Below are 15,133 nucleotides of genomic sequence, written 5' to 3' on the forward strand. Positions count from 1 at the left end.
TAACTAGACATAACAAGTACTATTTGCACGGACATAAATTTTCCTCTCTAGCATCCTTGACCAATGAATAGCCATTTGGATGTGGGATGCCATCTGCTGCATTACAAAGTGCTCTGTCTGCAGGTATTTCTAAGCACCACAATGTGCTTTTTTATAATGATGACACTGAGGAATATTTATCCATTTCCCTGGGGAATGTTTATTCACCTTTGTGTGTGTGACTCTTAAATGCTCTACAAGTATGTGTTGCCTTGATTGATCTTCACAACAGCTGGGTAAAATGGGCATCATTTGTTTTCACTAAACAGAATTGCAACAGCAAGCCTACAGGGAGATATTTTTACTTTTCACACTTTGTACGTGAGAGAGATGAGGCAGGAAGGATTGAGTGACTTTCTCAAAGTCACTTGGCTGAAAATGGACCATGAACTCAAATTTAGGGAGTTTGCTCAGAGGTAACCCAGTATACCAAAGAAGTAATTGTGCATTAATGTGTGTGTGTGTGTGTATGTGTGTGTGTGTATACATATATACATATGTTTATGTGTGTGAGTTTTATTTTTCTTCAAAAAAAAAACCTACTAAATTGTTGTGTATGTATGTGCTTTCACATTCAAATTCATGTGTGGGAGTAATGCGTCTGTGCAGATTCCCATTCACGTGTGCATATATGGATGGAGGGCAGAGTCCAACCTTTTGTATCATCTCCAACAAGGCAAACCTTCCACCTTTGAGACAGGGTCTCTCACTGGCCTGAGCCTTCCCAATTAGGTTGGATTTGCTAGGCATCAAGTCCCAGGGAACCTCTCTTTGTCTTCCTAGGATTACAAGTGCTTTCCACCTTGCCTGGCATTTTTACCAGGATACTAGAGATTGAACGTGAGTCTTCATACTTGTTAAGAATGTATTCTATTGAGTAAGCTATCTTTCTACTCTAAAATATCTCTCATGATCATTCTCTTTAGCATGTTCTACATAGAATTTTGTTATATTTCCTTACTACATCATCAAACTATAGTTAACATCTAAAGTGCGGTCTTTAACATTGCACTCCAAACCTCAACTGTATGTTTTCAATCTGGGGAAAAATTAAGATTATCTTTGATATATATTGAATAATAAAGCCCAAGTACTTAATGAATACTTAAACATGGTTATAGTAATGCTGGCTAATATTGAACTCAGTGTCTTTACCCCCCCCCCCAAAGATTGCTGTTAATCCAACGCTTTCAAAATCTATGTTGGGGAGATGACTTTTGAACTGAGAAGTAAGCATCTTGGGCTTTTGCCCATGTAGAGTTTACACTATAGACAGCCTAATCCTCCAGGCTGGTGAGACCTCTTGGCATTGGCATAGTTTTCCCAGGCCAGGACTGAATAGGGGGAAATTTGTTATCTACCTCTGCTAAATTTCATCTTGTTAGCTGTATCTCATTATTCATCCTGTCAAATCTCTCATATTCTTAGTTCTATCACTCAGCATATTTGCTAGCTAGCCCACCCTTGTGTCATCCAAAAATTTGATCAACACACCTTCTCTCTTTATTATGCAATTTAAAGCCAAAAGTGCTGAGTGGGCCAAAGTTGAAGAAAGCCCCTGGGATGACACAAGCTCTCAGAGACCTCCCCCGTAAGCTGACTTCAGTTCATTAATCTGTACCTTTGGACAAGGCATTCAATCATTGTTATATTCCAGAACCCTTTATGGAGCCTGTGTTTCTCCATTTCCTTTAGGACCATGACAGGTAACACCCTGCTATCACCGTCAACACCCTCCAGTTAGATGACCTTGGCTTACTGTGATGGAGGCAGTATTGTTTAGTTGAAGGCACCTGGAATCAGAATCCGAAATGAGCCACAGAGCAGCATTAGATATGTCACTTACATCCAACATGTCCTGTATTTAGAGTGCAACAAAGAAGCAGAAATGCTAGCTGAGTGTATACAAGTATATATGTATTCTCTTCCTCTTCCCTGGCCCCCATATCTCTACACACACACACACACACACACACACACACACACACACACACGCCCACACCTACACACATATGCTCTCACTCGTATACATGCTAACAGAGTGTATATACATGTGATTCAATATCAGGAACTAAATGTATGGGTAAAGGTCACATTAGTAGCTAGATCTTGATATTGTATGGTAGATAGTCAGGAAGAAATAATTACAGAGAAAGCAAGAAAAACAAGAACTCATGATGATGTGCTAGTGGACCAAAATAAGGCCAGTCTCTTCATTTTCAAGGCTCTAGTTTTAATGACATAATTAACCTGTAGGAGAATCTGGCTCCTCCACCGCATATACACATATATGTTGATTGTATGGTTATACATGATCATGAGTAAAGCAAAATCTTCTCTTGTGTATTTACTTGGAGGAGTGACTATAGGCAAAAACACTTCTCTCTTCTAAGTTACTGAATCTGGGACCTACGTATTTCGGCAAAAGACAGACAGATTTGGGGGACTACTGGATTATCACCCACACAGTGTGGTAGTGACTCCAATTTTAATTCCTGATCAGTGTGATTTTATTGCTTAGACAAACCAACACATTTCCTGGCATAATTGTGACTATCCCGTTAGCTATTACATATACTAGCAGCTATCATATATACTATTTTTAAATGATTCATATATTCAATATCCTCAAGTGATTCAATATCACTTCCACTTGGCAGGACCAACATTGCACCTTCACTGTTTTGTATCAGGTAGCATCAACTCTGCAGTCATTAGTTACAATGTAACATTGGTTAGAAGCCCCTGGCTCTTAACATGCATGATAACTTACTGTTTGAAACTTTTGTGTTAGATGTAGCAATAACACATTTAAGACGAAAATTGCATGCCAGAGGGTGAGAAGTAAGTTCACTTGCAAAACAACATCACGCCACAGTTTTACTCTTAGGGTCAAATAATAACTCACCTAAAAGCTTGTACTTCTACCTCATATGTTTCTGTTTTCTATAGGAGGGTGGTGTCTGGTTATTACATTTTAAACAGTGCTCATTCCTAGACCCACACCTTTGATCTATTCCAAGAAGAACAATGGTAGTATAGTAGTAGGAGGAGCCAGTGTTAGAAATAAACTAACTTTGTGACATAGCATTACTATATACATCTGCATGTTTCCTTGGGCAGCTCAGTGGTTTCCCTTTTAAGATGAAAACAACAGCAGGGCATGGTGGCACATGCCTGTAATCCCAGCACCTGGAAGGCATATCTCCATGAGTTCAAGATTAGCCTGGTCTACAAAGCGAGTCCAGGACAGCCAAGTCTACACAGAGAAACCCTGTCTCAAACAAACAAACAAACAAACAAACAAAGGTGGAAACAACAAAGCTCCAACTCGTATTCTTATGACATCTCATGCTCTTACACAACACAAGAACTCATGTTTTTATGTGTGATGACTCTACAATAAAATATCCACATTTCAAAAGTTCAGTTTGTGTGCGGATACCTTATAAACCTGCCTGTGTTTATTCTTCAGATAATTGTATTGCCTGTTAGCAGATGGGCACTGAGGTTCTAAGTGCTCTAACATGCCCAGGGGCACTGCTGGATGGTGATAGAGACAGGATCAGAATGCTAGTTATTTTCTTGGTAAGCCAGCGTGTTCTTTTCATTTGGAATGTCTCCACTTTTCTGTGGGGCCATGCAAGCCCTAAAATACCTGCAGGGTAGAACTACAGGTCTGAGCTCTCATTTCATTCGAGAAGAAGTTCATTGAGCCCCCGCTTCTCCATTGGCCTAGAAATCCTTGGTTTAGCCATCTGTGAACTCTGCCTTGAATTCCCAGGATGAATCACATTTTGTTTTCTTTCAAAATTTTATTTCCTTAGTTGTAAAGTTTTTCCTCTGAATATTTACACTTTATAAAGTACTTTTATATCTGTTTTGTCGTTTAACAATCTGTGGAATAGAAGACCTAATTCCCACTGCATGTCTGAGAGACAGGAGCCATGTAGCTTAATGATATGTGGAAGCTGATCACTGATGCAGCTTTCTTGTAGCCCCAGGGCTTTTGTCTAGCCCTCCACACTATTATAGAAACTATAATTTCCTGGTAACTGTGAAGCCACCATTTCTCCTTCTGTCTTTATAGCAAGCAGGTTCTTACAGAAATACGTGTCTGTGGGTGGCTCTCACGACGTTAATAGAGGTTAACTCACCAATGCACCGTAGAGTGCCTAAATGTTCTCAGCCAAACATTATTTTATGATTCCTTTAGAAGGAATACCCTGCTCAAGGCCAGAACCATCAAAACCAAACAAATTCCAGTTGACTGGACACAATCATGACAGTAGTAGAATAATGAAAAAGTTTCTGGTATAAGTGACTTATATTAGTTTTTCTGCATATTATTACACCAGTCTTCTGTCAAAAATCCTGTTAAAAATAACTCAAACTCTTAATCCAGAATGATGAATGGTATTGAAATCCATCACCATGCCAGTAAGAAAGTGAACATGTATCATACATTAAAAAAAAAAAAAAGTAAGCGAAATCAGAAACAAGATGTAGGAAATTCCCTTCATGCAGCTTCTTTATGGGAGCTATTTGCTGACTCCTTTGACACTGATCTTCAGTTTTACAGGTGGATCAGGAGTCAAGAAAGTGTCCAAGGAGGGGCTGAGTCTAGTATGTGGTCATTGTCCTAAGAGCTAAAGAGGGTGCATTTCAGCTGCAGAAATTCTTGCCACTAATGGTTTTGTTCCTGAACATTGAGTTGAACCATAATGAAGCTATTGATACTGGAACATTGTTTCCTAATGAAACTAGCAATGGCATATGATTTGAGACAATAGGAAATCACTATTTGCTCACAATTCTGTCTTCAATGCCTTGAATAATATTTGGTACACTGTAGGTCCTGAATGAATACTTGGAGTGAATAAAATCAAATGGTAAGTGCAAAAATACACATCTAAACAATCACAATAAAAGAATTCACAATTAAAATGAAGAGGAGGCTACATTTAGTATCTGCTAGAACCAGAGGAGAGGACTTGGAAGCTAAGAATGCTCTGTCAGAGTGGCCAATGAACGGGATTTGACCAGACAATTGGGTGCATGCCATGATGTCTACCATCTGTCCCACGTTCTTTGTAGCTGTTATTTGTCTGTTTAAAATTTCTTGTTTCGTTCTCATTTGAATGATGTAGATATTAAAAATTAAAGACTTGGCTTTTCAATACATAGAACCAAACATAGTTTTCCCGAGTGATATGCAACTTCCTGTGTATAAGACAGGCACAGTTTCCTGAATGAAAGCCCTGTGATAGGAGCTTGGCATCTTTCCTTACAAGAGTTATCCCAGATCGCATGGTGGTTTCTCCCCACCCCCCCAGCATGTTCAATCCGATTTCAAGATTAGAGATCCAATTTCCTTTTGTGTCTAGAGGTTTATTAGAATGCTGCACACTATTGTTTCCAATCTGTTCCTCCCCAAACCCTGGTTATAGAACTAAACTGTCTATCATACAATTACTTATTAAAAAGAAAATTATTTACTTTCCTGACTTAATGAACCAAAAATAGTGTGAAGTCACATCTCATGTAGGTGCTAGATTCAGAAATTGGTGAATAAGGTGAAAATCACATAAGGCTAAGATTATACAGGAAAATCTTTTTCTATTATCTATAACTTAAAATAGCCAAGGCTTTAAATGTACAGTCCCGTGTGCATTTATGTTTTATCTAATGTACCAGGTGGAAGTAACTGAAGGCAAAAATTAAAGAGAAGCATTATCAGTAGATGTTCAGCTTTATAAATCCTCTCCATCCCACCCTTCCTCTCTCCCCTCATCCCCCTTCCTCTCCCTCCCTTCTCTCTCTCTCTCTCTCTCTCTCTCTCTCTGTGTGTGTGTGTATGTGTGTGTGTGTCAGTGTTATGCATGTGTGTGCATATGTGGCACCAGAGGTGAATGCAGGGGGTCTCCCTCTATCACTTTTCCCCTTGCTTTTTGAGACAAGGTCTTTCGCTGAACCTGGAACTCACGGGTTTGTTATCTGTTGAGCACCCAGCACCCTCCTTTTCTTCCAGCACTGGCATTCCAGGCACATGCTGCCACATCCACCTTTTTACGTTGGTTCTGAGAATCCAAACTCAGGTACTCACACTTGTACCTTGCCCACTGAGCTACATCCCCAGCTCCAAATTCTCTGCTTTCAGTAAAGGTGCAAATTCATGACGATGAACATCAGGGTAGGCTGAGGATGCCTCTGTGTGCCTGAAGGGTTCGTTTTGTTCTGTTTTAATGTCTTCCTGTTATATTACGTATCCACATGTTTCTTCGTGTGATGGACAGCCACTTGCCCAGAATGTAGGGGTGGTGGTTAGCATTAGAGTTGAGGTGTATGGGCATGCAAATCTTTCACACACAACTGGAATAACCCATTACCACAAAGAGATTGGAAGTTCAGACTAAGTCTCTTACATACTACCAGATGACCTTGCTAAGCAAAGCATCGCTTTAGGAGAGGCAGGTGTGAATCTCAGGCTATGAGCGTTCATCAGGTCTGCTGTTTTCAGGTCCCTGTTGTCAGCCAGATAGCTCTGAGTCCATTTTCTCTTGGGCAGTGATTCTAGTCTTAGTATTCAAGTCATCTTAGGTATGCCAGATATGCTTTCTTCATGTGCTCTCCACAGCTTCTACTTCTGAGACCGAGACCCAGAAGTGGTTTCATCACGAAGACAGTGAAACTTAAGATAAAAGTTTCACATTGCATAGTCGTTTTCAAAGTCTGGAAAGACTAGTGGCTTTGATGATCAGATGCTCACTTTTATTAATTAAAAAAAAAACGAAGTTATTTTAAATATAAACAACAACAAAAAACACGCTTTCTCTTCAATTGCTCCAAACACTGTTGTTGTTTTGTGGATGATAGAGCAACTACTGATGTTTCTGCTAAGTGGAAAGTACATTGGAATCCCAAGAAGTTGGGGTTTGTGGATCAGTCATCCTATTGTAGGAATGCCTATTGTAGGATACTCTTATGTCTGCTGGAATGAGCTACGTGGTGCTGGTAGGAATACATATGGCCAGGGTGCACTACCTTACAAATGTATTCCATGTGCCTCACAACAGATGTGTGTGGGCAGTGAAGAGAAACCGGCAGAGTGACTGGGTCATGGTGGTTCTTTTCTGTGTCTTCAAAGGATACAAAACTGTTCATATAAACAGCTAAGGATGTAGGGAAACTACCAGAAGTATGTTAGACAGTTATTAATATACGTGTGTTATTTGCCTTGATTTCATGATTGTTCACGGCATTTGTCAGCTTTTTGACAAAGTATAAAACTCCACATGTTGTATTTTGTTTTTATAAATATTCACTTACAGTCAAAATTGTATTTTTGTGTCTTTATTTTCTTTCCCAAAATGGACTACTAAATTGTATATAAGCTCTGTCCTTACTAAGTCTGCTCGTCTGAAGGTTGTGTGTTCTTGGTGAAAGAATTGGTTTTTACATATCCACAGAGTTCCTTGTTTAGAATGTCTCTCTCTTGGCAAGAATTATGTTCTGTGGATTACAGAGAATACCATTTTTTTTTAAGTGTACCTGAAACTTGAGACAGGCCAAAGTGCTCAGAGTTGGGCACCATATGAGGTCTGCCATTATCTCGTGTTTTTGTGTTTAGTGCTATCTGTGTATATATTTGTGCATGTGGGTTTGGGGGCCAGAGATTTAAGACAAGTCTCTCACTGAACATAGAGCTTGCCAGTTTGCCCAGTCTGGCTGGCCTTGAGCACCAAGATGCATGCCTCCTTGCCTGGTTTTTACATAGGCATGCAGATCTAAACTCAGACCCTCATGCACATGTATCAAGGACTTCACCAAAAGAGCCACCCCTTAGCCCCTGACCTCTGATCCTTGACAGCATGTCCTCTCTGTCCCTAGAAGCCAAAAGCAATGCCAGGGTCTGACTTTTCTATTGTTGTGATGAGACACCACAACCAATGCAGCTATCATAAAAGAAAGCATTTAGTTAGGGTTTTGCTTACAGTTTTAGATGGTTAGACCATTATCATCATGCTGGGAAGCAGACAAGCATGGCACTGGAGTAGAAGCTGGGAGATTTACATTCTGATCCACAGGCAACACAAAGAGAGACTGGTCCTGGCATGGGATTTTGAAACCTCAAAGCCCTCCCCCAGTGACACAACTTATGCAACAAGGTTATACCTTCTAATCTGTCCCAAACAATCCCATTAACTATAGACTAAACATTCAAACGTAAGAGGCTATGGGGTCCATTCTTATTCAATCCACCATCGCCAGTATGTCATCTGAGTTTCATGAAGAAAAGACTGATTTCTTTGTTAGGATTCAGAAGATAAAACTAGAGAACCTTTTCTTCATTCTGGGTAGCTCTAGGCTTGTATGACCCAGAGGCTAACAGAGCCATATAAAGCTTCATCCCCTAAACAGATGCTTTCTTCAGAGCCAGTAAAGTAGTGGTCCTCAACCTATGGGTCGCAACCCCTTTATCAAATATCTATCTCAAAAAAAAATTACATTTTTGACTCATAACAGTAACAAAATTACAGTTATAAAGAAGATAATTTCATCGCTGGGAATTACCACAACATGAGGAACTGTATGTATTAAAAGTACATCTCTCCAGGGCTTGAGAGATGGTTCAGAGAATACTATCTGTTCTTCCAGAGAACCTGAGTTCAATTCCCAGCAAACACATGTTGTCTCAAAACCATCTATAATGGGATCTGATGCCCTTTTCTGGCAGGCAGGTGTACATGTAGATAGGACACACACAAACAAATATATATATTTGTTGCAGTATTGTTGCAGTATTAGGAAGCTCAAGAACCACTGCACTAAAGAAAAGATGTCTAGTCTATGAGAGACAAGATCGAGTTCTCACTCACTGATAAAGGAGTTTCTCTGAACTTACACTCCTATCCTATAAAATGAGAATTATAGTCTCTTGCTTAATTATGCTAAAGGTATGTTATATAACGCATATTACATAGAGCCATGGGGACGTGAAATATATTAAATACGTTCAAGAGTGTTGGTGAGTCACAAGACAGTAAGGGTAAAAACATGCTGTTATGGCACCTAACACTCAGAAATCCTTTCCTGGATGGGCTGTGGGTTACAAGAGAAGGCTCGTCAGGGGCACTCCAGAAGTCTGGATTCTTGTATTAATGCAGCCTACTTCACAGAAACCAATTATTCCTGAACATGTTTATCAATATAATTGAAAGGAGTATGGTTGGACACCAGGATCCAGCCAGCAGCAGGCCCAGGGGACAGTTAGTGCACTGCCTGAGGGCCTTGGTTGGCTACTTGTTCCAGAGATGACAGGGACACAGCAGGGAGGGAGCTGTCTCTTTAGCTTTCAGGCTGCCTATTAATCAACATCACTTCCCTCATTAATACAAAAGCATTCTCAGAGACACTTCCAACAATTCCTTTTTCCTCTGGTTACAGCAAAATCAGCCTTCATAATGAGGGGCAGATCTGTGTTTTCCACGGAGCTACATATTAATTCTTTGTTCTGTTTGTCATTTACATACCCCTCAAAACCGGTTTATTTATTTATTTAATCTTTTTGCAACTTATACTGTCGAATCTCCACAGCTTGAAGATATACAATTAACACTCTTTCCTCCGTGAGGGTCAGCAGGTCTGCTTTGCTGGCTCAGGCTTTGCTTAGGATAGCGAGGAATGGAATTTAATTGGCATGACCAGGAGGCATTGGTTGCCAGGCAGAGAGTAAGAGGTCCAAGCCTGTTCTCATTCAGCCATTTCCACTCCTGCTTTGACCAAGGCTCTTCCCACTGTGGTGCTTCTTCCCTGCTCAGAATGGAATGCCTACCCTCTCTGCCCTGGAACTTTAGGAAATGATCCTATTCTTCCACTCTGGTGCTGCCAGATCCAGGGACCCCTTAGGATGTTCTTTCCAGCCGGATGTGGTGATGACCAGACAAAACCAATGACCAGCTGTTGTCAACCAGATTTTCACTAGTGTGAGATAGCAGTGAGCTCAGAATTTTTCTTGCTGTTAAGAAATAGGGACCAAGTGTTTTCTCCTTCAAGGAGGCTGTACTCATTCCATAAGAAACTTATCCTCCCTCCCCCTTTCCTTTTTCCATATTTTATTTCCTCTCCTCCTCCTTCACATCCTTGTTTTCCTTCTACCTTTTTGCTTTATTCCTCTGTTCTTCTCTATCCATACACCTTCCTTTCTTGCTTGCTTGCTTTCTTCTTCTCCTCCTTTTTATCTCATTCCTTCATTCCTTTCCTCTCCTCTTTCCTCTCTCTTTTCTTCCTTTCACTTCTTCCTTTCTGTCCCCCTTCCCTCCCTATCCTGTGTCTGCTTTCTCTTTCACCTTGAGTACCTCCTGGGCTGTGACACAATAGACACTTTACTGCCAACCAGCAATATCATGGAGATGAAGACACAACCTAATGGGGAGAGATAGAGGAGAAAGCAAAGCTTTAGAGCAATCTGACAATCACCTCTATGGAAGAGAAGATAAGCCTCACTGGTACAAAGAGAAGTTAGGCAGGTGGCGGTGGGTTGTCCCTGTGATATCGGTCAGCCCTGACTGCCTGTCCCCCACCCCAGGATTTCTAATTTCTCTGGTATTGTTATTTATCTGAGAAGTGTCTGTGAATCTGCACTTAGGCCGGCCAAATGTAATATCCCTATGTTCATTGTTCTCACCCATAAAATAGAAATGGCAACAAAACCTGAGTTTGGTTCTATAACGTGCTTAGAATCCAAACACAGCAAATTCTTTCTGAGCCATGGATGGCATCAACACAGGGGCTAGGAAGCTATTTAACCTTTCTCTGCAATGACAGTTTATGTCACGAAATTATGTCCTGGATTCTTAGGGACTTAAAAGACCTCTTTTTAAAAGTGAAGGCAAAAATCAAGGTTCATGGTGTTGGTGCCTTCTCCAGACTGCTGAGTAGCTGCATTTCTGTCCCAAATGCTTTCTGGGGTCATTTGAAGTTAATAAGGTGGTGGGTAGTTTCAGCTCTTCATTTTGAGTGGGTGAGAAGAATCAGGGCAAAATATTTTATCTACAGAGCTGGTAGTTCTATTTCAGATTTTTTTTCTGTTTCTTTTAATCACCTGGAATGTGCATTTGGATATCTCCACTTTTTCTCAATTAAAGAGAGAATGTCTTAGTGTCATAGTGTGCTGACTCTAAGGTCAGAACAAGCCATGTTTAACACTCAGATTGCAATGTGCTGGCTCGATCCACTTGTGAGTATCTACTAGTTTCTCAAACCCAGTTTCTTTTCTTTAAAATGAAGAAATTAAAGTACCACCTTACAGATCTGCTGTGACTACTAAAGGTCATGGCATATACTAAACGTGTATGTGCTATTATAGGATACAAGCACATAATGCTGGACACATGTCAATCAAAGCACATGCAAATGTCTTCCCATTGCACGGCAGAATGCTGCTTGGCATCCCTTATTTTGTGAAAGGAATTTCAAGGAGCATTAATTGGCCAAATGAATGAGAATGGTACTTACACTGAGGATGAGAGGTATCAAATAGGGAAGACATATCCTAATATCTCTTGCTTGGAAGAAGATTTCACATTTTTCATGTCTAGTAAGTGTCTCATTTATAATATTCCTGACACACAGCTGTCAAACATAGCCTTGCATGCTTTTCAGTAGAGAACTAACTTCCTGAAGCAAATCAAAGCAATCCTAAAGAAAAGTTTGGTCAGGTACCAGGTTGTGAAGAAAAAAAAAATGAAATTCCATTTTTATATTTCCTTCTCATTATTCCATTTGTCTGCCCCTTATTTGTTTACCAGATCTTTTTAATTTCTCCTGTTACTCACTCAAATGCAGGATACTTTGCACGGATTGAGAATAATGTTTTGTGAAGGCTGTACATAGCTGAACATGTATGTATACGAGAGTAAATCTATAGGAGGCAGGCGCCACCTAGACTATTCCTGTAGGTGGTAAAAAAAAATGAAACAAAACATCAGTTTATCTAACCTAATCATTTTGAAAAGAATTGTCTTTTTTCCCTTTCTTTTGATTATTGTTGTATGAAAATTTCCTCCATACATCTACTATGTTTTGATCAGATTTATCTTCTATTCTCTCATCTCGATTTCTTCGTTATTCCCACTACTACTTTCTCTTCCAAACTTCATATGTTCTTTTTAAAACAGATTATTATTTTGTTATAATATTGTACAATTTGTTTTGATCATATTCACCCCTCCCTAAATCTTATGTTCATACTTCCTTCCTACCCTCCCAAATTTGTGTCTGTGGTATTCCCCTATAGTATGATTGATATACTAGAATCTACAGCATCATGGAGATGGAAGTTGGGTACCCCTTTCTATGGAATTATTGGTAATTTTAGCTGCAGGAAAGGACAGTCCCCCCCACACTCCAAGGGTATATAGCCTTTCACTGAACATAATCAAAATATATTGTATAAACCTCTGTTTTCCTTTTTTATTATTATCATTTATTACAATTTATTTCATTTGTATCCTGGCTGTGGCCCCCTACTTCATCCCCTCCCAATCCCACTCTCCCTGTCTCATCTCCCCATATGCCCCTCCCCTAGGACACCGATAGAGGAGGTCCTCATCTCTTTTCTATTTGACCCTAGCCTATCAGGTCTCATCAGGCCTAATTGCACTGTCTTCCTCTGTGGTCTGGCAAGGCTGCACCCCCCAGGGGAAGGTGCTCAGAGAGCCTGCCACTGAGTTCATGCCAGAGAAAGTCCCTGTTCCTCTACTATGGCTCCCACTTGGAATCTGAGTCTATTGGCCACATATGAACCAGAGTTTTAAGTACTCTCTATGCATTGCCCTTGGTTGGAGCTTCATTCTCTTCAGGGCTTCCAGGGCTCAGTTTTTATGGCTCTGTGGGTCTCCTTTTGGAGCTCCTGTCCCCTCTTTCTGTCTCCTCCTTCTTTCATAAGATTCCCTGCACTCTGTCCAAAGCTTGGCTATGAGTCTCAGCATCTGCTTTGATACCTCAGTCAGTATAGTCTTTCAGAGGCTGTCTGTGGTAGACTCCTCTCCCATTCCCTTTCTTCTCCTGCTTCTGATGTCTGCCACATTTGTCCTTCTGAATGAGAATTGAGCATCTTCCCTAGGGTCTTCCTTGTTGTTTAGCTTCTTTAGGAGTATAGAGTTTAGTATGTTAATCCTATATTATGTGGCTAATATCCACTTATGAGTAAGTATATGCCATGTGTGTCTTTCTGCTTTTGGGTTAGGTCACTCAAGATGATCTTTTCTAGTTGCCACCATTTGCCTGCAAATTTCATTATTTTCTTGTTTTTAATTGCTGAGTAGTATCTCATTGTGTAAATGTACCACAATTTCTGTATCCATTCCTCCATTGAGGGACATCTAGGTTGTTTCCAGCTTTTGGCCATTACAAATAGAGTTGCTATGAATATGGTTGAGCAAATGTCCTTTTTGAATACTTGAGCATATTTTGGATATATGCCTAGAAGTGGTATAGCTGGATCTTGGGGTATCACTATTCCCAATTTTCTGGGAAAGCAGCAGTTTGATTTCCAAAGTGGCTGTACAAGTTTATATTCCCACCAGCAATAGAGGAGGAGAGTTCCCCTTTCTCCACATCCTCTCCAGCATGTGTTGTCACTTGAGTTTTTTATCTTAGCCATTCTGATGGGTGTAAGTTGAAATCTCAGGGTTGTTTCGATTTGCATTTCCCTGATGACTAAGGACACTGAGCATTTCTTTAAGTGTTTCTCTGCCATTTGATATTCCTCTATTGAGAATTCTCTGTTTAGCTCTGTATTCCACGTTTTAATTGGATTACTTGGTTTGTTGGTGTTTAAACTCTTAAGTTCCTTATACATCCTGGGTATTAGCCCTCTGCCAGATAAAGAGTTGGTGAAGATCCTTTCCCAATCTGTAGGCTGTTGTTTTGTTCGGAAGATAGTGTCCTTTGCTTTACAGAAGCTTTTCAGTTTCATGAAGTCCTATTTATTGATTGTTGATCTTAGAGCCTGTGCTGTTGGTGTTCTGTTCAGGAAGATGTCTCCTGTGCCAATGAGGTCAAGGCTCTTCCCCATGTTTTCTTCTAACAGCTTTAATGTGATTGGTTTTATGTTGAGGTCTTTGATCCACTTAGACTTTAATTTTGGGCAGGGTGATAAATATAGATCTATTTGCATTTTTTTCTACATGTAGACATGCAGTTAGACCAGCACCCTTTGTTGAAGATGCTGTCTTTTTTCCATTATATGATTTGGGCTTCTTTGTCAAAAATCAAGTATTGATAGGTGTGTGGATTTATTTTTGGGTTTTCCATTCAAATCCATTGATCCACCAATCTGTTTCTGTGCCAGTACAGTGCAGTTTTTAGTACTGTTGCTCTATAGTACAGCTTGAGATCAAGGATGGAGATACCTCCAGAAGATCTGTCATTATAGAGGATTATTTTAGAAATTCTGAGTTTTTTTGTTTTTCCATATGAAGTTGAGAATTGTTCTTTCAAGTTCTTTAAAGAATTTGTTGGAATTTTGATGGGAATTTCATTGAATCTGTAGATTGCTTTTGGTAGGATAGCTATTTTCCTACCTATCCATGAACATGGGAGATCTTTCTATCTTCTGATATCTTCTTCAATTTCTTTCTTCTGAGACTTGAAGTTTTTTTCATACAGGTGTTTCATATGCTTGGTTAAAGTAACACTAAAGTCTTTTGTGGCTATTGTGAAGGGTGTTGTTTCCCTAATTTCTTTCTCAGCCCTTTTGTCTTTGGTATACAGGAGGACTACTGTTTTTTGTTGTTTGTTTGTTTAGTTGTTTTTGTATCCAGCCACTTTGCTGAAGGCATTTATCAGCTGAAAGAGTTCTCCGGAGTTGTTCATGTATACTATCATGTCAATCTTTCTACCTGATCTTGATTTAATTTTGGTAAATGGAATCTATCAAGAAAATTGTCCATTTCCTTTAGATTTTCAAATTTTGTGGCATATAGGCTTTTGTAGTAAGACTTATTCATTGTTTGGATTTCCTCAGTGTCTGTTCTTATGTCCCCCTTTTCATTTTTGATTTTGATGATTTAGATAGTTTTTCTCTGCC

Source organism: Psammomys obesus, unplaced genomic scaffold (genome assembly GCF_907164565.1).
Source record: "Psammomys obesus unplaced genomic scaffold, mPsaObe1.curated_primary_1811, whole genome shotgun sequence".
Lineage (NCBI taxonomy): Eukaryota > Metazoa > Chordata > Mammalia > Rodentia > Muridae > Psammomys > Psammomys obesus.